The 26,018-nt window shown below is 35.0% G+C and overlaps 1 protein-coding gene across 1 annotated transcript in view; it reads right to left on the bottom strand.

The window, feature by feature from the left end:
• LOC150103475 (uncharacterized) overlaps positions 1–9,877 on the bottom strand; it is a 384,849-nt gene extending 374,972 nt beyond the window's left edge. The window contains exon 1 of the mRNA XM_090397834.1: positions 9,536–9,877. The gene's annotated coding sequence lies outside the window, so the exon portion shown is untranslated. The remainder of the gene's footprint in view (positions 1–9,535) is intronic.
• Between the last annotated feature and the right edge of the window lie 16,141 nt (positions 9,878–26,018).

The following is a 26,018-nucleotide window of genomic DNA, read 5'->3' as shown; positions in this document are numbered from 1 at the left end:
GCAGGATAACAATGAATATCATATTGAAAAGAAATATATGTAATCAAGGTCCAAAATGAATCAAAGTCAAGCAACTTTCAGAGGCAACCTGCAGAAAAAATGTTATCCAAGAACAAAGAGTTTGAAAACAAGTACCAAACCTTAGCAACTCAGTGGCAAAATCTGAGGAAACATGAGGATAAATTGGTTAACAAGGATAGAAAAATCCAAACTTCCTGGTGAACTTGAAAAGTTATAGGCAATCTTGTAATGTACTTGAGTGTATTCAAAACTTAACAGACAATGCTGAGGAATGAACTTTCATGTGCATTCTATATTATTATAAATTTTTTAAAAAACAATTTCAATAGATCATGAGCCAAAGGATTAGATAAGTTGGGAAACAGACATTGACAAGAACAAACAGTTTATTTTTTTATGTCACTTCAGACTTCCCATAAGCATGATTGGTGTCTCATTAGGCAATGAAAATCATCTTTCTTCTTGTAACTTTATAACTTCACTGCACATTTATCTAGTTAGGGTGATGTTTCTAGCTCATCACCCTAACTAGTTAGACATCGCTGATTGCACCTGTTTTTTTTTTAATTAATTATGTGCCTAATAAAATATTTTGTAGACTATAGTAATAGTGAACAAATAATAGTGGATCTTCCCATCTTGTAGGTGGTCTTCCTGGTTTTCTCTTTATTCTTGGTTGCCAGTTGAGTATTCTATATGTCCATCTGTTATCCCTGAGTCTGGCTATGTGACCTGCCCATCTCATCTTTCTTTCATATACTGCAGTTACCACATCTTTTATGCCTGATCTCTTTCTTAGTTCCGTGTCTCTAAGATGTTCCATTTTGCTGATTTACAAATCCTACATTCTATTGCACACTGAGTTATTCTGAGAGTCTCTTCCTTTTCTTGTCATGCTCCACGTTTCTGATCCATATGTGAGTGATCAAAGAATGTCACTATGAAATAGTTTTGCCTTGTAATTGTAGGAGTTAACTTGTTTTATAGAGATGTTATTAATACACAGGTGACTATCACTTGTGTAGATGTTTTCCATCCATTTTGTTTTTTCTAGATTCATTTCTAAGCCTATCTTACTGCTGTTTGTGTATATTTTTTCACCCATTTCTTCTAGGTCTTTTGGGTTGTGGGATATCGGTATTGATCATCGGCAAACAAAAGGATTTGTAGTTTTTAACCATCTATATTTATTCCTCTGTTTAAGTCTATTTTTTTCCGAATGTATTCTAAAGTGCTGATAAATAGATTTGGGGAGAACACATCGCCTTGGCAGACTCCCTCTCTTTATATCTATATTTATGAGTTGATCAAATAGGGTTATTTTGTGATCTGATTTTTGTTAATTTCTATTATCATGTGGATGTAAGTAGGGTCCACATTTATCTCCAGTAAGACACTGATGACTGCATTGTGTTCTATGGTATCAAATGCTTTTTTAAAATCAATAAGAGAAAACATAGAGGGATTTGGTATTCTCTGCATTTTTTTGTTAGTTGTGAAATGACCTGGATATGATCTATTGTGGAGAAGCCTCTTCTGAATCCTGCCTGCTCTCTACTGGAGTTGCCTTCAAGTGTGTTTTGGATTCTATTCATAATTTTATATATTGGACGATAGTTTCTTATGTCAGTTTTTTTATGAAGTGAGACTCATTCTCTTTTCTTTTGTTTCACAGGAATTTCTGATTTTTTCTTGCACTCATTGAATTTATTAATAAAGTCAATATGGTCATCATTTATGTAACAGTTCTTAATAGTCCATTTGGTCTCTTCTATGTTCTTCCTGAACTCATGGTAGTCTATTTGTTTGGATTGTCTTTTGGGTTTGATGTTGCCCTGGTATGTTGTTCTTTTTTGTGGTCTATTTTTATAATGGCTCTGAGGAGTCTGTGGTCAGAATTCATGTTGAAGTTTGTTTCACCTATTGTACCAGTCTTTTACAGTCTGCTAAAGTGTAGTCAATTTCATTTTTGTGTCTCCATTCGGTGATTGCCTGGGCATTTGTTGAAAAAAGTGTTCATTATAAAGAGTTGTTCAGCTGCAGCAAATTCAGCTAATCTCTCTCTTCTTCTATTTCTTTCTCACAGGTCATTTGGACCTATAAACTTTTCATTTTCTTTTCCACATCCTATTTGGTCTGTAATATTCAGACAGAAATATTTCTCTTTTTGCAAATATTTAATTTAATTTGCAAATATTTCAGAGAAGTATTTGCAAATTAAATAATATTCTTGTGTAAACGTGTATATATTTTATAAATGAACTCATTTACTTATTTACTATCCTATATTTCGCCGAAGTCGAATCAGCATCATCAGGGAAAAATACACTTGTATTAAACATAATACAAGTGTATTATGTTTAATACAATACAACATGTGTATATTAAAATACACATGCATGCAGACACACTTCAGTAACAAAGATGATGAAACCATAAAGATACAGGATACCTAGAATCCTACAATTATGCCACCTATTGGCTTCAGTGAGGAGTCCTTGGTTGGACTCCTAACTGAAGGGGGTTTCCCATATAAGGGGGGGTCTGATGCAACCATATTTGTTGAGATTGGGGTAGTTAGTAAGAGCTGCAGCTGATTCCAGGAAAAGTCTTTCGAATCTGAATTTACTTCGGTGGAGTACCGTGGCTTTTTTCAATGGATTCTGTGTCAGGTAAAAAGTTTTGTATCTTTCCAGTTTCCCCATCTTTGTTACTGAAGTGTGCCTGCATGCACGTGTTTAATACAAGTCTATTTTTCTCTGATGATGCCAATTTGCCTTTGGTAAAATATAGGATAGTAAGTAAATAAGTTTATTTATTAACGATCACACTGTCAATTACCTTAAAAAAACATACGATGCTTGAAAATCAACATATAAGCCTAAACACTATGTAAACAACAGCAAACTTTTTTTCTCTTTCCCACAGATGAGTTACATAACCACCATTATCCTTCCAGTGAGTTTTTTTTTTGTTTTATGTGAATCCCACCTATGAAAGGTAGCTATAGTACATTATTATTAATACCATGGGTAGGCTAAAAGTTAAATAATCTAGAAACTCTGCTCCAGAGACCAAGCACCAAATATTTTTCAAGCCATTTCAGGCCTCCAAACATTCATGCCTATGGTGGGATATGGATTCATATCCTGCAGACTGGAAAGCAGATATGCTAACAACTCAGTCAACCAAACAAGTGCATCTTGTAATGCACAAAATATGGTAATTTAGTATCCAATTTGACTAAATCACTAAACAAAGCTTTAGAAAATAGATGTTTCCAAAAATTCTTGAAATGGTATACATAATTTTGATGCAGTTGTTAGTTTCTCTCAGAAAAAAAGTAAATTACATGTAAGAAACCTTGAAGAAAAAAAAAAGCGTATTCCAATGATATACAGATATACATTGAGTAGAATTCATGGCTAGTCACTTAATAGTGATCTGGACAATGAGATGAGAAGTATCAATACTTGGAACTATCAACTTCATGAGATTTCAGAAATACCTCCACTCCAAGACAGAGTTCTGGTTCCATCACATTTTCTGATGGTGCTGTTATGAACATCTCATGCAATTGCATTTGAAAGACGCTAAATGAAATTAAGCAACTAGTAAATGAAATTCAGATCTGGGAGAAGCCAACCAATAAGGCAAGGTCACTATTACATTCATGCAAGTCGCCACCACTTATGGATGAGGTAATGTGACATGGTGTGTTATCCTGTTAGAAAAGTTCATCACATGTAAGATAAATGATCAAGAGAAATGGGTGGACTTGGTTGGAAACAAAGTAAAATACAAATAGTATGCACCATTTGGCCCTTGCTTTACTGATACGAAAGTACACAAGATAAACAAGAATATACAAGTATAAAGGATACAAGAAAAAACATTCCCCAAACTCTCTCTCTCGTCTTGTCTTGCACTGATGTAACTAAGCATAATTGGTCTATGGCTTCATGTTGTTCTATGTCACTGTCCTTTGATCTGCATGAAACTGAAGGAACTACAGTCACCTCTCCATGCAAATTTATCCAGTTCTATGGTGTCTAATTCTGATGCTCCTCTGTCCATCTTGGCTGTAGCCACTTGTTTTTGTTCGACAGAAATGGTATCCTCAATAGCTGACTGCTGTTACATACCATTTGAGGCAGTGTCATGGTAGTTGGTAGCTTAGTTATAGGGATGGTTGACTGATAGGAGCCAATAAGTTGTGTATGGGAATGTAAATGTCAAAAAAGGAAGGTAACAAGTGGGATACCACAGGATTCTCTTCTGAGACTATTATTTTCTAATTTATATATCAATGTAATTCATGATTTGAGAGAAGATAACATTTGCTAATAATGATGCTAAATTAGGAAGAGCAACATCAAATGTTTTGATGTGATGTTGTTGCAAAAGAATTTGAAAAGTTTGAAGCTTTGGGCTGAAGAATGAGGATGCCACTTCAATTTTGCTAAGTCATGCACTCTGCAAACTGAAATGAGGTTTATCATATTGGACAATATCTGTCCCAGGAAGTGGAGGCAATAAGAGATCTGGGGATCTTGATGGATAGGATACACGTCCACTGAAGTTCAGGGGACATGTTGCAAAGATGTAAAGGTTATGCAGAAAATTGCTGCTTTTTATAATGTGAAGAACCCTGACAAGTAGGGAGAAGGAGGTGACAGTTTCACTGTGTAAGAAATTAATCATGCCATATTTGTATTTATGTGCATTGATCTGATAACCCGGTGCAGAGGAGAATAACTGAGGCTTTCTCAGGACTGGAATGTTGAATAAGAGAGCGGATTAAGCGAATATAGTCTGCACAGTTTGGTAGACAAGAGGCAATATGGTTGAGATATAAGTTGGTGAGAAGAGCATATCAGACATAAAAAGAGTTTTTCTTGCACAGGTAATAAGTCATCCTTCGAAAATGTACAAAGGTCATATGAGTATGGAAGTGAAAAGTAGATTTTTTGCATGGCAAGTAGTGAATGAGTAGAATGCATTGACAGAGTGGTGATGAAATGAAATTATTCTGAGCTTTGAAAATGCGATCCAGACTGAGCAGGTTTTGTTTAATAAAGAGCTGCTTTGTTATTGCATTTGCACGTAATTTTTTAAGAATATTTAAAGTATTTGTGTTATATATTAGCAACTCCCAAAATTAACTTCTTTAAAAAGGAATTAAATTGGAATTGAAGACTGAGAAATTGAAAATCGTTAGTATTTTAGCTTGCTATGATAAAAATGAATTAAAAAGAATAGCTATGATGGCAAACAATTCGATGCTTAGGCTATGTAGAAGGAATGGATGCGAGTTTTTGGATGTGTGGAGTGAGTTTGAGGGAAGATTGGATTTCTATAAGAGGGATGGCCTACACCTGAATGTGTTTGGTATCAGGAGGCTAGAAAAACTAATGACTGGTATGAGACCTAACCCAGATAGTCAGGGAAACTAAATTATAAAGGGAGGAATGGTGTGAATGTGAGTGTAAAAGTGACTGGTTTATAACTGTGTTAATGACAGGAATGGGCTTGTCATGGAAATGTTGAGGAGGTGAGAACAATTTCAGGTTTGTGTTCATCCGATTAGGATCAATCATATGTGTGCAAAGATGTCTACATGTGTAAGGCATTAGAGAAGAAGAGAGATCTGCAAGTTGTCCAAATGTGTCAGGCAGACTACAAACAAGAGTATACAAAAGAACAAGCAGGTAGATTATTAAGTCTGTACACAAATCCTAGGAGTATCAGAAACAAAGGGGCAGAGTTTGTTGCCTTAGTCAATATGTGGCGACTTCAGATTGTAGGAATTAGTGAGATCTATCAGAATCAGACCTACTAACTGGTATCGAGTGTCATGGGTACAGTATTTTTAGGAAGGATAGAGTGGATAGGAGAGGAGGATGGGAGGTGCTGCTAATGATATCGAACAACTTAAATCCAGTTAGAGTTGAGACCTATGAGTGTAGTAATACTACTAACAACATTTCATGTGGCAGTGAGTTTGAGGCTATCTAGTGTGAGGTGATATCTAACAAGACAAATTACATAGTGGAGTGTTGCTACAGACCTGGTGGATCCATTGCTAGTAATGAAGAAATGCATCACCAAATACAAAAGATGAGCAAGAACAAAAAAGAGTAATTATAATGGGAGACTTTAATCATCCATATATTGATTGGGTAGCAGTAGACTCTCACGAGAAGAATGAAAATGCATTTATTGAGCTGTTGCGGGACAACTTCCTCAAGCAACATGTGACAGAAGGAACTCGAGGGCAAAGAGTGTTAGATTTGATTATAGTGTCGGAGAGCGTTTCAGTTAAAGACATAACTATTCTGCCTCTGGTTGGTGACAGTGATCATGAGGTACTCACTTGGGAAGTGACTAAGTTTATGAATGTTCCATTCAGAAAAGGTTACATTTTGAACTACTAAGCAGGAAATTATGACCAACTGAGGAGTATACTGAGTTCAGTGGAATAGGATCAGTTGCTGGATGGAAAGAATATCTTATTAATATGGGAAGCATTTAAACAATACTTAAATGATGCGATATCAGAATGTGTCCCAAGAGTTTGAAGAATAAACAGGGTAGGAGTCAAATGAATGTGTAATCTCAAGAGATTCGTAAGAAAAGGACGATGTGGAAGGAATACCATTTGCATAAGGATGACATCTGTTATGAATGTTAAAAGCAGCAGGCTAGAATAGTCAGAAATGTTGTACGGGAAAGCAAAGCCTGATTATGACAAGAAACTGGCTCTGCGTGATAAAGACAACCCACAAGAATTCTATCGATATGCTGCAAGTAAAAGAAAAAATGAATATGAAAGAATAACTCTTATAAATCCAGATGGCATGAGGGTTACAGATGCAGAAGAGGATGTTCAGTTAATGAGTGTCCATTTTGTTAAAAGCTATCAACCTGGTGAAAGCAACATTGAGCTCACTGTTACCTCTTCACTAGATGAAGACACGCAGGTGTGTGAGGCTGAGGTATTAGAGCTGTTGCACAAACTGAATAAGAATTCAGCAATAGGGACTGATGGAATATCAGCACATGTGCTAAAAGAGTGTTCAGCTGAACTGGCCATTCCTTTGACCAGGATGTTTAATATGAGTCTCAGAACAAGGAAGATTCTGCAGGAATGGAAGGAATGTGTGGTAATTCCATTGCACAAGGGTGGTGCAAAGACCAATGTATCCAACTAATGAACAATTAGTATCTCAGGAGTGGTGGTGAAGGTTTGGGAAAAATTGGTTGGGCCTGCATTCAGAAATGGGTTGACAGCGAATCTACTTTGTAATGAACAACATGGGTTTACTAAGGTAAGGTCATGTTTTAGCAACTTGCTCACATTCTATAACAATGTTAAGATTGAACTAGAGAAGGGGAATGGATACACCATGATACTTTTGGATTTTGCTAAGGCTTTTGACAGAATACAGAATAAGTATTCTGTCAAAGGGATGGTAAATGACTATCCCCTTGGGTTATACAATGAATCTCTTTGCATAGATAAGAGGATAGCTGACTAATAGATATTAAAACGTGGTATACGGGGGGGATCTGAGTCTGAAAGGCTTAATGTAACAAGTGGTGTACCACAAACAAGGATCAGTGCTAAGTCCACTATTATTCAATCTATACATTAATGATATTGAGAAAAGATTTGACAAGCGACATACAGTTATTTGCTGATGATGCAAAGATAGGTAGGGTAATCAGGAATGCTGCTGATATGAAGTCTTTGCAGAATGATTTGAATAGGCTGGAATTGTGGGCATGGGAAAATGAGCGTCAGTTCAATGTCAGTAAATGTAAAATCATTCGCTTTGGCATGATTAGATATTCAATGTCATATTATATTGGTGGGATTAGGCTAGAAGAAACTGATGAGGCTAGGGATCTTGGAATGTTAACATATAGGAAACTGAAATTCAGGGGTCATGTGTCAAAGATTGCAAATACAACTCAAAAGATAATTGCAATGCTGAAATGAACATTCACATATAAAGATAAGGATGTTATTTTGCCTCTTTACAAGGCCTTGATAAGATCTCACTTGGACTATTGTGAACAGGTCTGGTCTCCTGGTTTCTGTTGTGATTCTGATATATTGAAGAGAGTACAAAGGAGAGTGTTAAAAATGATATCAGGATTGTGGAATACTGATTATGAAGACAGAATTTGTAGACTGCAGACACTAGCAAACAGGAGAAAGAGGGGTGATATGATTGAGACTTACAACTTTCTGAAAGGGTCATACGGATTTCAACTGATGGAATTTTTCAATTTATGGAGGGTGGGGAAAGGAGGAGAGGGCATCCTTGGAAGCTGAGAATGAAGGCTGCCAAGAAGGGTGTGAGGGCTAGATTTTTCTCTCGGAGGGTGGTGCGTGATTGGAATGGATTGCCTTTGGATGTTGTGAATGCAAGCAGTGTGAATGAATTCAAGAATAAGTATGATAGCTGGTGTTTGTTAGTATGTGGCCTCCCTCAATGAGTCTCTGACTCCCTGGAGGTCTATCTTAATAATAATAATAATATCACAAAATGACTGCAATAATGACCAACATCTCTAAAATACTAAGTGCACTGGAAAATATCTGGGAAGTCTAAAACTCTAGGGAAGTAAGAAAGCAAAAATTTCATTGAAGTTGATAAAAGTGAAAAGCTTCATGTGGATGTGAAGCTGTGCGATTTCTCTCACTGGAGTTGTTTTCCCCATTCAGAATGTGAACAGCGCGTCTGTTTGAGAAAACAAGAAAATACATTCAAAGAGAATAGTACCAAAAAAAACAAAAAAAACATTTAGGCTTTGTTACTTCTTGATGAATCATATCAATTAGTAAGTTTTCATCTCCTCTCTGGCCGTTTCATTAAGACATAATTCGGAAAATGTATTATACGTTAATATTTGAACATTCTTAATGAAATCCAAAATTGAAATGGTTGCCTAAACTATAAAATAAAACTGTCATATATTTTTGAAATATTAATTATGCATATGCTCGAACTTTTAACTTGTAATTCGTGTTTCTATGCAGCATTCATACACTTTGTCTTATAAAACATGGCATTCTTATTTGATAATATAAATAGAACCGTATTTCTCGAGAGGAATACGGTTCTAATTAGTTAGGATACTATGTATACAAATGTGCTTGCATACTATAGAGTTTCTAACATGTAATTATCTATCTAATCTATTTATCTATTATTTTATTTTATATATACATAATAGAAGAAACTTAATCATCTTTGGAATTTGTAATACATTTTACGATTTAAACCTCACTGGCTTATCTAAAACGTAAACTTTTCAATCCCAATAATAACAGAATAACATAGTATTAATTTCTAAGTGATTAACGCATATATGGTGAACAAGCAATCAATATTTATTTCTTCCCATCCCATCCTATGATATATTCAAGGTAAATGGAAATGTGTAAAAATTTCAAAACAATACATGTATTTTTGTAATCATGTGAATTGTGTTTACTTACATAAATTATACTCAGGAGCTATGTTTTCCTCCAAGTTATATTCGGCAAAGGAATTGTTTTCTAATATAATTCCATATTCTCAGCGCCAGAGCAAGAAGATAAAAGAGGAAGAGATTCCACGAAACCGGGCTAGGTGAGAGTTTGTGTTGAAATTATGTCCGAAAGCTCATTATTGATGCTTCCATCTTTGATCATAGTTGGATATATATAATTCATTCACAAAGTGACTTTAAAGCATTATATATTTGTATAATTCCTAGTCAGGAGAGTGAAAATACATTCCTCAGAATACAACATTCAAACACGCTGCATCAGAAACACTAAACTAATATCTCACGTACAACCTACACTCATGACAGCTGACTAGTTGTAGCAAATTACCGTTTCTCTGTTCATTGGTTGCCAACGTCACGTTGCGCCATCTATCATAAATAAATGTATACGTCCTTGAAAATGCGGAAACTTGACAGGTGATTTTCCCAGTACTATTAGTGTAAACTGCCGTGGGGATCTCATAAACGCTTGTTAACAGTGCTAGTAAGGCTCTATTGGAATACTGACCAAAACCACGAAGATTCATCACAACTGCTGAACGATCGTAGCTCAGAATTAAATAAAATATTCTCAGAGCATGAAATTTATATACATAAGCTTTCATAGACTGATGAAACAATCGGTTTCTGGATTAAATGTAAAAAAATTTAAACAAAATCTTGCAGTTGTTAAAAAGTATGATATTTAACAAAAAAGTGCGAACGCTCATACAAAAAGAATTCAATTAACAATGGGATTTGTAACGAAATATGGGATTATGTGATAACTGTGAAAGAAATAATTTATTTTTTAAGCATCAGTTTAATCTTCTGGGTAAATTAGTTATTTTGAGCTTACATTTCTAGTAAAAATAAATAAATAAAAATAGAATAGAAAAAAAATTATTTCACTGACTGTGTCTCTAATGGAAGTTATAATATTTTGATAGCTGCAATGGTAATTTGATTATTTCTGTAATTCTATTACAGGTGACATCCAAATTGATAGCATTTATTAAATAAAAATAGATAATTTACGTCAATGGCAATTTACCACCACCTCACACTGCAATTCAGTGGGGATGAGTAGTGAAGGGGTCTGATTAAAACGTTCATGACCATGGGTAGTTGCAGAAGCTCAAACATGTGCCTCCATATCCTACATATGCTGTAGTACAGCGTTTCTCAACCTTTCTAAGCCGAAGGAGTAGTAAAATGCCTAAAAGAATTCTACAGACCACTAAATTATGTAATTTTTTTTAAAAAAAAAACCTATGTAGGAATTACCGAGATTTGAGAAAAATCGTGCCATTTATAACATAAGAAATCTAAAAGCATGTTTTGAATACTTATGGAAACGTTATTAATTAAATTGGAAGTAAACGTTAAAAGTGTATCATCATTGAACAAAGTTTTAATTTTTATTAAACAAATAAATAATATGATATAATTATATTACCACTTACTTTTAATGAGATGGCTGAGCTTCTCAGGCCTTTGCAGAGTTGCTGGTTATCTGGCTCAATATTGGTCAACTTCAGTAGAAGATCGCCACATACCCTAAGACGATTTCTGCATTTTGTTTTTATTTGAAGGAGCGATGAAAATCCTTTCTCACAAATATAGGTTATAGAAAACTGAATGACGATTTTCAATGATTCTTCAGATAATTCGGGAAATTCACTTTTCACTGAACGCGAGATCCAGAGTCGAGCCAAACCAAGATCACGGAATTACATTTTAAGCCCACTGTCACTTGAAAGCTAAATTAACTGTTCTTTTTTCGAGAACGAAAGCTAGTTATCGTGACTGTAAGCCTGAAATGGATCGCGAGCCCACAGAAATTTCTTATAAAAGTTATTCGGAAAATATGCTTCAAAATTCTGTTTCAGAGTTTTGAGGTGGTCACAAACCCTTTCCAGAAACTCAGAATCAACAAAAATGTCATTTTCCACTGAAAAGGATTCCAATGTTGGTAATTGTGAAAATTGTCTGTCTTTTACATAACTAATCTATAACACTAGTTTTTTCTCGAATGCCTTTATTTTGTTATAGACATCAAGAACAGTTGAAGAATTTCCCTGAAGGGAGAGATTTAGTTCATTTAATTTCGAAAAAATGTCTGAAAGATAGGATAGTGTTAATAACTATACTTTATTATAGTTATCAACACTATCATAAAGTATAGTTATCATATATGTTGACAAAGCATAGTTGATAACTATGCTTTGTCAGCAAGGAGTGATGCAAAATCAGAATTACGTTCATTTACAAACAAAAAAACTTCGTGCCTTAATTGAAATGACCTTGTTAGTACTTCTTTGCCCCTAGAAAGCTAGCGAATTTGAGAATGATGCAAAAGTTGTATATATTCACTGCCCATTTCATCGCAAAGTACTGAAAACAACCTGTTATTTAAATGTCGAGCCTTAATAAAATTAACTTGCCTTTCAGCGTTGTATAGCACAGTTTTAAATTCTGATAGCATTCCATTGGATACTAATGCTTCCCTATGTATGAAACAATGTACCCAATTCATACCCGGAGCTACTTCCTTGATCTTAGAAACAACCCCACTATGCCTGCCTGTAAGGGCGCGAGCTCCATTCGAACAGAAACCCATACATTTTTCTCACTGGATCCCTTTGTGTATTGTGTAATTATTGACAGTGTGAAATATTTCTTCTCCACTTGTTCGGGAGGACAAAGTTCTACAAAATAGAATATCGTCATGAATGTTGTTATCATGCGCATATCTTACGCAGCATATTAACTGCGCATCATTTCTATCATTAGTAGTCTCATCTATTTGTAACGCATAATAAGGGCTCTTCTTAACTCTTTTGATTAACTGAGATTTTACGTCACCTGCAATATCATTAATTCTGCGACTGACAGTGTCATTTGAAAGAGGAATCAAATCAACATCTTTTAGTAACTTGTTGCCAAACATAGTTTTTACCCATCTTTTATAATTGGAAGTAGTAAATATTCCCCGATAGAATGAGGTTTTCCTAACTTAAGAGATTGGATGCTTCCAGTTCCTTGCTATTAATGGAACCCATGGCCGGAAATATATCTTTCCCATGGAAAGGTTAGGGACATTTTTAATGCCCCTAAGCGTCGCTGAAAAAACTCAATCGGCTTATTTTTCACATCACAATGTTTAGTTTCATGCATTCGTTCGACAACACTTCTGTTTTTGGTCACTTTCATCTCCACACCAAGTAAACCTGAATATAAACTGTTATATTTCCAACCAGTGGCGGACGGTGAAAATTTTAAGTGGGGGTGCTGCATATACAAAATAATAAAAAAAATTCATTTTTTTCTAATCAGTAACTAAATTATTAATAAGTAAATACATAATACAAAAATTGCTTTATTAAAAATATTTTACCCTTACTACGAACACACACGAATAATAAAAGTTTCGTACACAGAAATAACGCACGCAAGCATACAATATATCTGTAGAGACACTGCTCGTTGAACAGTGTCGGTTTCCCAATTCCGATTGCAGTGCATTTGTTTAGTGTAACGATAAATGAGAAAATATAATTCTTTTCATATTTTCAACAATGACACTCGTCATAATTCATCCTTGTATTTATAATAAATATATGTTATTTTAAAGAATAAAATAAGATTTACCAAAAATATTTCACCTTCAACACAAACACATACCAATAATAAAACTTTGGTATCTCACAGAAATAACGCGCTCAAGCATACAATTTATCTGTAGCGACACTGCTCAAGGAGCAGTGTCGGATTCACTTGTGATGTGCAGTGACAAGTACAAACGAATATTATTATTATTATTAAAACCTCCATGGAGTCAAAGACTCATCGTGGGAGGCCCACTGTTATACACACAGTTTATCATACCGCACCTTAAATATATTCACTGTCTCTGCACTCACCACACTCTCGGGCAATGCATTCCCACCACTCTCCATGCAAAAAATATACTCCTCACTCCCTTGCTCACACCCTCCTTATAAAGCTTCCAGGGATGACCTCTTGTTCTCCTGCTATCCTCATCCATTCTGTGCAAAACCTCCCCGACATTAATCTGGTAATATCCTCTTAACAGCTTATATGTCTCGATCATATCCCCCTCCCCCTTCTATCCACCAATTTCTGCAAATTGCATGGAGTCAAAGACTCATCGTGGGAGGTCCACTGTTATACACACAGTTTATCATACCGCACCTTAAATATATTCACTGTCTCTGCACTTACCACACTCTCGGGCAATGCATTCCAATCACTCACTACTCTTCATGCAAAATGCATTCATACTCTACATTCCAGAGACCAGAAACCACCTTAGTCAATCGTCTCTGAACTTTTTCCAACGCATCTTCATCTTTTTGAAAACCAGTAATCCATATGTGGCCTGATCAAGGCCTTATACAAAGGAACCATTACATCCTTATTTCTACAAATCAGTGTCCTCCGCATCATTCCCATTATCCGCTGTGTGGTCTTCACAATTTTAGTAACATGTCCCCGAAATTTTAGGTCCTTGTCTAAAATCACTCCCAGATCTCTCATCTCCTCTACCTCTTCCAAGATATTTCCACCGATTGTGTACTTTACATCCCATCCCTGCTTCCCAAATTTCAAAACCTTACACTTTGAAACATTGAATTGATATCCCCACTCATTTAGCTATTCATCCAATGTATTCAAGTTCTCTTGTAAAGCCACAGTTTCCGCTCTACTCCTGATAGCTCTCCTCAACTTTGTATCATCTGCAAACAACTGCATATCACCATTCAGACTTATCCAAATATCATTTACATACAAATTAAATAGCAATGGACCCAAAACAGACCCTTTAGGTACACCACTAGTAAATTTCCTCTTCTGGGATATCGCTCCTCCATAGACAACTCGCTGATACCTATCAGACAGCCAATCTCCAATCCACCGAACTAATATACTGTTCAGCCCCATCCGTTCCAGTTTAATTAGCAGCTTGTCGTGTGGCAATTTATCAAACGCCTTTGCAAAATCTAAATATACCACTGTATATGCAACACCCTTATCCAACGCATTTGTCACTTTATTATAAAATAAAGTGTTTCCTACTGTATTTTTTCTTTGAACTGCTTGTTTCTTCTACTTTAATAGCATCAGATTGACTCGCCGTTACAACACGTGTATCAAAGTTAGGGTTAGCATCACCTGTTTCATTTTCTTTTCTTTTCAAAGTTCTAGTTCTAAGCCACTTTTCCATTATTAAAAAACGTTTCCGAAAAATATATAAATACAGGGGTTAACTCACGACACACTTTATCGAAGTATCATTTAGCACTTCTGAAGATATACTGAGCCTTGGTTGAAGGAGAAAACCTTCAATAATAAAAATCAATAAACAACAAGCCATTGGTTGAAATATGGATAACATGTTTACTTCAAATCTGACAAAACAGCAAGGGCAGGCAGAATAAATAAAACCATATTGTTGTTCACTTCACCTCACTTTTTGTTTGAATAATTAAAAAATATATATTTATTTATTTAATTTAAGTCTGCCTGAGGACCACCTGTCCCATCTTCGCGGACCACAGGTTGAAAAACACTGCTGTAGTAGATTGAAATAAGTATTACGATAACGTTTTTTAACTTTATAGTTTTCAATACATATGATAATATTCAGCCTGCGGAATTTCCACTCCTGAGGAAGATTAAGGTTGAGTTTATTTCTCCCAAAGTGACCCAATCCATCTTAGAAGAGTACATATTTGTATATATGAGTGTGTAAAAGACAACTATCCATTGTGAATGCAGGATTCGAAAACTTATACTCTAACCTAGGCATGAGCAACATTTCCTAGTTCGGGGACCAAATTATCATTCTGTCTCCGAGTCAAGGGCCGGAGCAAATTATTAAATAAAATAAATTAATATTAAATGAATTAAAACAAGTTGTTACTTCATATTTCATTTATTTATAATATAAGGCTTTGGTATAAAGCTCTATATAAATTTTATAATATAATGAACGATATAACAATTTAATGTGAAGATTGGCCTTGTACTTCAACTACGAGACTATCAATATTGACGTTAATATTACTTAAGGATAATCGCATAGAATTTTCGAGGTTTTCGTCCGTTATTCTTGTCCGAATTTTTGATTTATTGTATTTCATCCTCGAAAAAAACTATTCACACTATATATGTGCTGCCGAAAAGACAAATGATTTTTCTTGAAAGGCGTGTAAATTTGTATATTTTTCTTCCACCAAATAAAATTTATAAAAATCCGTCAAAGCAATGTTGTTAAATTGTGATTTTAGCACTAAATCCACCTGAATATCAATAAGTTCCATCTGTAAGTTTTCTGGCACATTATTTACATCAGCATCCATCGGACGACCAATTCATCTCCATAAGGGATATTTTTATGAGTTGCTAGAGTAGGAAAATGATAACAATTTTTAGCTCTTATCTGACTTTCCAACAATCTTAGTTTATTACAAAAAGCTTTGACATGTCCATGCAGTTCATGAACCAATTGTCCTCGTTTTTGCAATTTAATATTCAGTTCGTTTAGGTATCCGGTGACATCTACAAGAATGCTAAATCACACACCCACTCATCATCTTTTACTTGGTTAATTGTGTTTCCTTTTATGTACATAAAATCTGCAATGTCTTGTCTCAGATCATAAAATCGTTTTAACGTTTTACCCTTACTCAACCACCTCACTTCACAATAATAAGACACATCTTCATAATCCGAAAATAGGTCTGCCAAATACTCCTTAAATTGGCGCTGATTAAGTGCATGACTTAATAAAGTTAATACTGGCTACTACAACTTCCATAACATTTGTGAATTTAATCGATTTTGCACACAGATTTTGTTGGTGGATAATGCAGTGAAAATTTGTTAAATTTTCCGGATGAATCTGTAGTTCTATTGCTCTTTAATGAACTACTCCAATAAATCCCATCTGTGCATATGCCAGATAGTGAACTCCATTTAAGCCCAAATCTCTCGAAGACTGTGTTGACTGTTTCAAATATATCTTCACCGGTAATTGTTCCTTTTAACGGCCGAAGCGCCAATAATTCTTCTGTGATGTTGAAATTCGCAAGAACTCCTCGAATAAATATTGCTAGCTGTGCTGTATCTGAGGCATCGGTGCTGTCATCCAAAGCAATTAAATTCGTTGCACAGCAAACATACAGGCAAACCTTTATTCAGAATAAAATAATAATCCTTCGTCCAGTTGTCTTGAAATTGACGAATCTCTGCATCTACTTTTCTTTTTTTTTTTTTTTTCAATAACCCCTCACATTGTCCCAAATTTATAAGCGATATTCAGAACTGTCAAACAAATCTGTCTTCTACACCGCAGGCACCGAACAGAACATAACCTCAATGCAGGCACTGAACAAAGCACAACACCAACGCAAATACCAAACTGACACGTTGTAACACGTTCACACACGCCGCTAGTCAAAGTGAGAAAGAGATCTTGGTTGGAGAAAGCATAGTGTGTTTTGCGCAAGTCATATGACATCAGCTTAATGTGAGTTAGTAGAACACACCATGTTTTCTCCCACCATGAATCAGACAAACTTCGCTGAAATAGATTAGGGCCGGATCAAAAGAAGTAGAGAGCCGGATCCGGCTCGCGGGCATGGGGTTGCCCACATGTGCTTTAACCACTAGGCCAACCTTTAATAAATATTTTTTTTTTTTTTTTTTTTAGTCGCCTTCTCTTTTTTGGGTGATAATGGCTTTTATACTTTCACCACTAGGATCCTTTGACTAATCTTCCCAATATTACCGTGTTTTTTTTTTTTTTTGCTGGTGATCGTTAATATAATAAGGGATATTTTTATTTGTCATGATATTATTACTAAACAATCATAGAGTTTAAGTTTGTAAAATCTACATCCCTCTTAAAAAAAGTCGCAGCAATCCTAAGAATCACTCTGTTTGTCTCCAAAATGAAGGATCTGATTCGATACTGAAGGGGAATATGAGACACTTCTAGATAAAGTAGACATACAGTACATAGGATGTACGGATTACGAGGGTGATCTGAAAAGTTCTTGGTCTCGACCATAAGTGGCAACACTATCGGCAATTTTTTTTTTTTTTCTAAATTGATACATTTGTCATAAGTATCCATGTGAAATTGCAAGTCATTCTATCAAATAGTTTGTTTTATACAGCTGTCTGAAGCAAAGTGTTGTCTGTTTCCCTTGCAATAGATAAAATTGAGTATCGTGCGGTTGTCAAATTCTTTGTAAAATAAGGTTTAACGCCAAAAGAAAATCATTCGAAGTTCATAAGAAAGTTACGGGCACTCTTCTCCTTCGTTTTTCGACAACTAAGAAATGGGTTGCCGAGTTTAAACGTGGCCGTACCAGCCTTGAATATGATCCACGTGAAGGACGTCCAAAAAGTGTAACAACACCAGAAATCATTGATCAAGTGCGCAATATCATATTGAATGACTGGCGAGTCAAAGTGTGTGAAATTGTTCACAGTAGATCAAAATCGCACTCTTATGAAAATCTCTGAACATTACTTGGAACGTTTTAACAAGAATAAAATTGATTTTGTGCGTCCATTTACTACTATTGATGAGACTTGGATTCATCATTACACACCAGAATCCAAACAACAGTAAAAACAGTGGAGAGAAGCCGGTTGTTCAGCGCCAAAGAAGACAAAGTCGGTTCCATCAGCAGGAATGGTCATGGCATCGGTGTTTTGGGATGCTAAAGGCATTTTGTTTATTAATTATCTTGAAAAGGGTAAAACAATAACCAGGGAATATTATTCCAATCTTTTAACCAGGCCAGAAGAAAAAATTCGTGAGAAAAGATCGGTTTGCTGAAGAAAAAAATGACCTTTCATCAGAACAATGCACCTGCTCACAAAGGTGTTTTGGCAATAGGAAAATTAAGGGATCTGCACCATGAATTGTTGGAACATCCACCCTATTCCCAAGATTTGGCTCCCTCTGACTTCTATCTCTTCCCAAAACTAAAACTCTTCCTCGCTGCTCAGCGTTTTTCTTCGAATCAAGAGGTGATTGCAGCTGTACAGGGTGTTTTGCAGATCTTACTGAGAACCACTACAGGGATGGTATAATGGCGCTGGAGCATCGCTTGAATAAACGTATTAGTCTTAATGGAGATTATGTTGAAAAATAAAAATCTTCTTCTTCTTCTTCTTTTCCAGGCTTATAGGCCAAGTGGCCTGTTCCGGACTCAATTCCATCTTTTTAAGGGTCTTCCTCTGCATCGAGTACCTTTTGGGCGGTAATTTAGAATTTGTTTAGGTATTCTGCTTCTATTCATTCTTAGTATATGTTCTTTCCATTTTTCTCTATAGCAATAAAAATAAAAATAATTTCAAATTATTTTTATTTTTCATTGTTAAGCAGAGAACGTTTTAGACTTAGACCGCCCTCGTACGTTTTTTTTAAGAGAATGTTTTTGCTAATTTGTCTTTAATAACGACCGAAGTAATAAGTCTGTTAGTTAGTATATCTTATCTGATAACTGCATGCGTCTCTTCGGATGGTCTGCTTGTTCTGCATGATGAAAACACTGAGTTTCCATGAGGAAAATCCCTCTACCTCCGTTTGAGACTGGCCATCTCAAATTCAGATTCACTTTAACTGGTATCTTTATCTTAAGTGGTAGAATTGAGCTTCCCCTTTCAAGTGGCTAAACTGTTCTAGGTCTGATACCGGTAAGCCAGAACAGTTTACAAGCGCAGTAGAATCGCTACAGAAGTCATCGACATCAAAACAGTGACTAGAGAGAGAGCAACCGTACGGACGTTTGTATACCCCCCCGTCTCTCTCTCTCGCTCTCTTTCTATCTATCTGTCTGTATCCGTGTGGAATTAGCAATATATCATTAGATTAAACACTTCGAGTAATGAAAGAAGTTTTTTTAATATCCGACCACACATGGAAGGAATCAAGATCAGTAACACATTAGTGGCATCTATTATTTATTATTCATTTTTTTATTTTTATATATTATTTAATTTATTATATATATATATATGTTACTGTGAAAGACCGATATCTGGCAAATGTCGACATTCTTCGGTGAATGTCAGCATTCACATAGTCGGTTGGTGTATGTACGAAATATTTGCTAAATATCATTATTTCTCACTTACACCGGCAAATGTCGACATTCAGCATGCACTGATGGTGAATGTTGAATAAAAATATTTTTATTACGTTAAGACAAAAATGCAACTTTTAATATATGATATATGTCAAAATAGGAGAAATAATATTATGATATATGTCAAAATAGGAGAAAGTTTTGCTTTTACAATTGCATTTAGTCGTGGAACACTTCTTTTTTGCAATTACAGCGTGTATAGCATTGTCCTTCACTTCTCGAATTAGTTGCAGTTGCTTCTCTCAGCGACATTTCTTGAGAAGAAATCTCATCTATGGAAAGTATCTTTACAAATTATGAACTGATTACGGGTATAAAGCTGCTTGAGGGTACCATTTTTGTTTGCTAATTTATAAAAGTCGGAGTCTTCTATTCCAACAACAACCGCCAACACATTTCGGGCATCTGTACGACCACGGTCGACATCAGGGCCTTGTATTCGTACGGTATCACCAATTTGAGCAGGAGGAAATTTTCTTTTTGATGTTCGTAACATTTTCGTTGCTTGCAGTAGAAGATTCTCTTTCGCGGCCGCTCTTTTTATAGAAATAAACTCGTGTTGTTCAGTCAGGGCTTGATATGAAGACGTGGTAGGTTAGGTTAGGTTCTCGGCCTGTCATTTCGAACCCCACCAGAGCTTATCTGTGCTTGTCGACATATACCGGCGATGGTTCGAATGTATAATAATATAACCAAATACGTCGGTCTTTCACCGACGTATTTGGTATATGTCGACATTCACCGGAGACTGTCGACATTCTCTAATTTCGGTCTTTCACAGTAATATATATATATATATATATATATATATATATATATATATATAGAGTGAAGAAGTTTGTTCCAAAGAACTGAAGTAGAGAGAAGAAAGAGGTGGAAAAGAAGTTGGTTCGATTTGTTTTGAGCTTGACTGTAAATGGGAGTTGACCAACAGTTCTAATGGTTTTGGAACAAAATGAAGGAATGACAGCGGCCAGTTCAATAGAGCATATTTTTAAAGTATCTGTATAAGAGGCATAAGGCAGAAAATGAATGTATGTGTGTGTGTGTGAGAGAGAAAGAGAGAGAGAGAGAAAATGAAGTGAATCTTTCGGAGAGGCATCATCATCGATTAACCAGATTTCCCTTTTCTGAACAGTATCAAGCAGTCTTAAGGAGGATTAAAGTGTATCATCCCAAATGTCTGAGCAGTATGCTATGATCGGGTGGATTTAGAATTTATACAGTACTGATAATTTTACAGTAGTGCCTTGGTCAGAAAAGTCCACTTTTTGGTGGTCAGAAATTGAGACAATAAGATGTGATTGGGCTGGGAAAATCTGAAACTCTATCAGCATAAGAAAGGAAATCTGATTATGTTTCTATGTATAGGTGTTATCAAAAGTCAGGGGATGTGATATAAGATCTTTCTTGCAAGTAATTAGAGAGAATTGAATTTTGTAAACCTCATTTCTAGTTTCTGGTATCATTCAAGTTTACAAGGGTGTGCTCACCCTCATTGAAGTATATCATGGGATCACAGTTTGGGGCATTGGCTACGGTAGTTCTCGAGGCTTCCAATAATTGAGAGCTGCAGGATTTGTCAACTAAAAAAAAAAAAAGTGAAATGGGACTACTGTCATCCGCGAAGCTATGGATAGGATTTGAAGTCGATGAAAGCAGATTGTTTTTGTACAATGGAAGAGTGGGGAGAAATACCGAGTCCTGAGATATTTCTACATTGGTCGGGAAACCTGAGGAAAAGAAATCTTCAACCATGATGAGAGATATGAGAGAAAGCTGACACTCAGCTGCAAAAGGTAGATGGCAGACAACAGGATGATAATTAGCTGAACATGCCTCTCTGCCAAACCGGATTCAATACCTTGGATATATCGAGAGTAAACACTTGAAATTCTCTAAATCTTTTCATGGCTTGTGTTCAAAGTTGGATGGTGTCAGCTACAATATTAGCTGTAGACGATTAATGGTGAAATCCATATGGCTGTTCACTAATTAGCTGGTTTGCCTCCAGTTGATAGCAAAATTCAACTGCAGTATCGAAAAATAGTATTAGTATCAGCAAATTTCTTTGCCACCTATGAAGACGTTTGAGATAGGCAAACCTGATAGATGTTATTTCTTGAGTATACATTTTTAAAACAATATCAACAATACCATCAGGATCAGATACGTTGTTCATATCCAAGCTGTTTGGGATTCTTCTGATGTCTCTCTAGCAGAAGACTAGGGAAAGCATGGAATGACCAACTCTTAGAAAGTGAGAAACCTCTGCCTTGAAAAGAAATTGGAAGGGAACAATGATAGCAATTGGCAGTCCTGTCTTTGGTGATGTCGTTATAGCATAATTCAGATGCTGTAGTAATTTAAACATAGATGAGCAAACGTCACCCAATGGCCTTGGCAAGGAAAAAGATTGCATGCCCGACAATTAAACAAGAGGCAAATCTACTGCGATTGGTACATTTGCATTTGACTTGGATTTGTTAGCTTTTATTTTATTTCATCATCATCATCATCATGCGTATCAAGGATTTAGGCCTAGCATGGCCTGTTCCGGTCTTAGAAGTCATCGTTGATAGCAATTATTATCAATATTATCATACCATAATATCATATGAATCGTTTAAGAGGACGTCCTGGTTTTCTTTTTCCTAATGGCTTGTACGTTAAGGCTTGTTTTGGTAATCTTTCTGTGTTCATTCTTTGAACGTGTTCCATCCATTTATGTTTATATTTTTTAATTCTTTCTATTACTGGTTCTTGGTTTAATTCTTTCATAATTTCTTCATTTCTTTTGTGATCAAATAGGGTATACTTTGCAGTTTTTCTCATAAACTACATTTCTGCTGTTATTAATCTTTGTTTGTCTTTTTTTTATTGTCCAGATTTCGCTTCCATACATTAAGACTGGTAGGACTAATGTATTATATACTTTTAGTCTGGTTTGTTTTTGAACTAGGTTTGGTTTAAATATAGAGTTAATTACACCTGTTATTTTTAAATATTTTGCAATTTTTACGTTTATATCTTTTTCATTTTCATATGTGATCATACATCCTAGGTAGTTAAATGAATTCACCTATTCTAAGATCTTGTTATCTATTCCTATTTTAGTTTTTGCGGGATCTTGTCCTTTCAAGGCCATAGTTTTGATTTTTCTGTTGATATTATCATACCATAATCTTTGGATATCTCATTTAGATCTAAAATAGCTTTTAAAAAGAGTTGCTGAGAGGGGACATTTCTGTCGGACCCCTTGGTTTATCTCTCTCGTATATGATAACTCGTGATTTAATCTTATTTGTATTTGATTATTTTCATATATACTTGTGATAGCTTTTAGGATATTATTTGGTATTTGTCTTTCTTTTAATATGTTAAATAATATGTTTCTTTTAACTTTGTCAAATGCTTTTTCAAAGTCAATAAATGCAATATGTGTTTCTAAATTGTATTCTCTTCTTTTCTCTATTATTAATTTTAGCCAAAAGGCCGAGAATTTACATGATCGTCCTTTTCTAAATCCATTCTGTACTTCTAAAATAAAGTTTTCGGAATATTTCATTAGTTTGCTATTTAAGATTCTGCTATATATTTTGTAGCAGGAATTTAATATACTGATACCTCTATAGTTTTTATGGTCATCTCTATTACCTTTTTTAAAGATAGGAATCAAATAGGAATCTATTGGGGGATACCAGTTGAATAAATTTTATTTAAAAATAATAAGAGTCTTTCTTTGAATCTTTGTTCCTGCGTATTTATATTGTTCTGAACCTAGCTTATCTTCTCCAGGTGATTTTCCATCTCTTGTTTCTTTCAGGCTAATTTCTAATTCTTCTTTAGTTATTTCCTTTTCATTTTTCGTTAATTGTTTGCCAGTTGTCTTTTTTAAAATATTTGTCTATCCACAATTCTGTATAGTAATTTAGAAATTCTTCTAATTTCAATTCGGTGTTCAATTTTATGTTTTCTTTGGTATCTGCATTTAAGTGTTTCAAAATCTTATATACATTGGGTCTTATTTTATATAAATCATGTTCTAAATTAGAAACAAATTTGTTCCATGATTCTCTGTGTCTTTTTCTGACTTCTCTTTTAGCTGGCTCTTATTCTTTTATATTCTATTTCATCTTCTAATCTTTTACTGCTTAACCATTTGTGATAGTCTTCTTTTTTTTTTTTGATTATTTCTTTGATTGTATCATCCCAGATCTTCAGTTTTTTCCTTTTGTTGAATTTTTTGGTCTTTCCTAAGCTTTCATTTGCTGCTGCATTTAGTATCGTTTTCATAGCCATTCTATTTCTATTTCTTCATTGTGTTTTATTTTATCTAGATATTGGTTAATTCTTTGTTCTTATAGCCATTGTACATTGTGTCATTCAATAGTCTAGTTTTATAAACAAATGTTTCAAATTTTCTTTCTGTTCTTGTTACTTGTACCCATTTAGGTGGTAATCTTAATTTTATTTTAACAAGGAAGGGGTCACTGCTTATTTCATATCCTCTGTAAACTCTAACATCTAGTGAAAATTTTGATGTCTTTTCATTTAATAGGAAGTAATCTAATATTGATGTCCATCCTCTTGCTGCCCAAACATATTTATGTATGTCTTTATGTTTATAGAAGGAATTCATTATTTTCAGGTTATTATAAACTACAAAGTCAATCAATTTTTTACCATTCCGGTTTAGAGTATGTTCTCCATGTATTCTTTTATTATTATTAATTTTCGTGTTTCCAATTCTTGCATTAAATCTCCTGTTAAAATTACGTAATCATTTTTATTTATTTTATTATATATGTTTTGTAACTGATTATAAAAATCAATTTTATCCTGTTCTCTTCCTTCTTCTGGGGCATATAAACCAATTATTGTTAAATAGCCTCTATCAATTTTTATTCTAGCTTCTATTATTCTTTCATTCCATGATTTATAATGTTTTAACTGTTTTAAAAGGGAGTTATGAATCCAAATCATGACTCCTGCTTGTGCTCTTTGTCGACTCCACTGTATATCACATTAAAATTTTCGTTCTCCTAGTTCCTTTTAATTTCTTTTTTTGTTTCAGTGATTATTGCTATTTTAAAATTTCTTTCATTTAATAATTGGTCTAATTCTATTTCTTTATATGCTATTCCTCTTACATTCCAGTTTGCTGTGTATATTATATTTTGTAGTTTCCATTTTTGTTTTACCTTTTCCATTCCAGGGTCGTTTCACATAGATTCAATCTAATTATCTTTTTCTGTCAGCTTTCAAGTAGAATTATGTTCTCCATGTCAGGGGACTAGTCTGACGATGGAATAGTTCAGTGGTAGGGCTGCTACCTTAAGGCTTCTGAACTAGCCTTCTTCCGAATTTAAATTCATAGGAGGAATAGGGTATAATGAATAGGGAAAGAGTAGATTATAGAAGAATTATAGTAAGGTTTATAGAGAGTGCATAGTTGTAAGGCCAGAAATGAAATGACCCCATGGTCCTCGAGTACTCTAATAGCATAATGGTCATAAAATAAGAAGAGTTGGCTGATAAAGCCTGTTGGGAAAGATCAAACTAAGTGGATCTTCCTCAAAGTAGAAGGAGAGGATAGATCCAGCTAGGGGTCCATGGGAGTGCCGCTTCCTTTATAATCAAGATGATTGCCCCTTATGGCCCTGTTGGTCCATGAGTCCTTATTCAGTATATTCGGACCACTCCACCACACACACACACACACACACACACACACACACACACACACACACATGGTGGGCTCCCTTATCCGCCACCCAGGGGACGCGCTCTTTAGGGGTTACAGGATCCCCCGAGAGTTTATTTTATTTTATTATCTTTTTTTGTACTTGTGAGCTGGAACAAAATGAGTGTCATGCTAGATTCTTTCTGATGTTCACGATACGCTTATCTTTGGTAATTTTTTTTCTTGAACTGCCTGGGCACACTTGTTCGAGAGCCAAGGATAGTTTAACACTTTCATTGCCAAGCTGAAAATTGGAATTTCGTGTGGTGGCCAACTTTTTTTTATTTTTTTATTTAGTTAACGACGTCCACGCGATAACGCGTGATCGGCCGTTTGGTGAGGACTCGCGTCGCGCGATATCGCGTGATTGGCAATGAACATGTTAATGGACAGAAATTTTGAGCAGAATGAGAGATGAAATCCTTCATTCCAGTAAGATTTATTTGTTTTATTTAGTAAGATAAGTATTTAGATCAGGAAAACAGAAATCGGATCATAAAGAAGGAATA

This window comes from Typopeltis vanoorti, chromosome 9 (assembly GCF_054136105.1).
Source record: "Typopeltis vanoorti isolate ZY-2024b chromosome 9, IOZ_Tvanoo_1.0, whole genome shotgun sequence".
Lineage (NCBI taxonomy): Eukaryota > Metazoa > Arthropoda > Arachnida > Uropygi > Thelyphonidae > Typopeltis > Typopeltis vanoorti.
The sequence above is the reverse complement of the archived record's forward strand: the minus strand, read 5'-3'. Positions and strand labels throughout refer to the sequence as shown.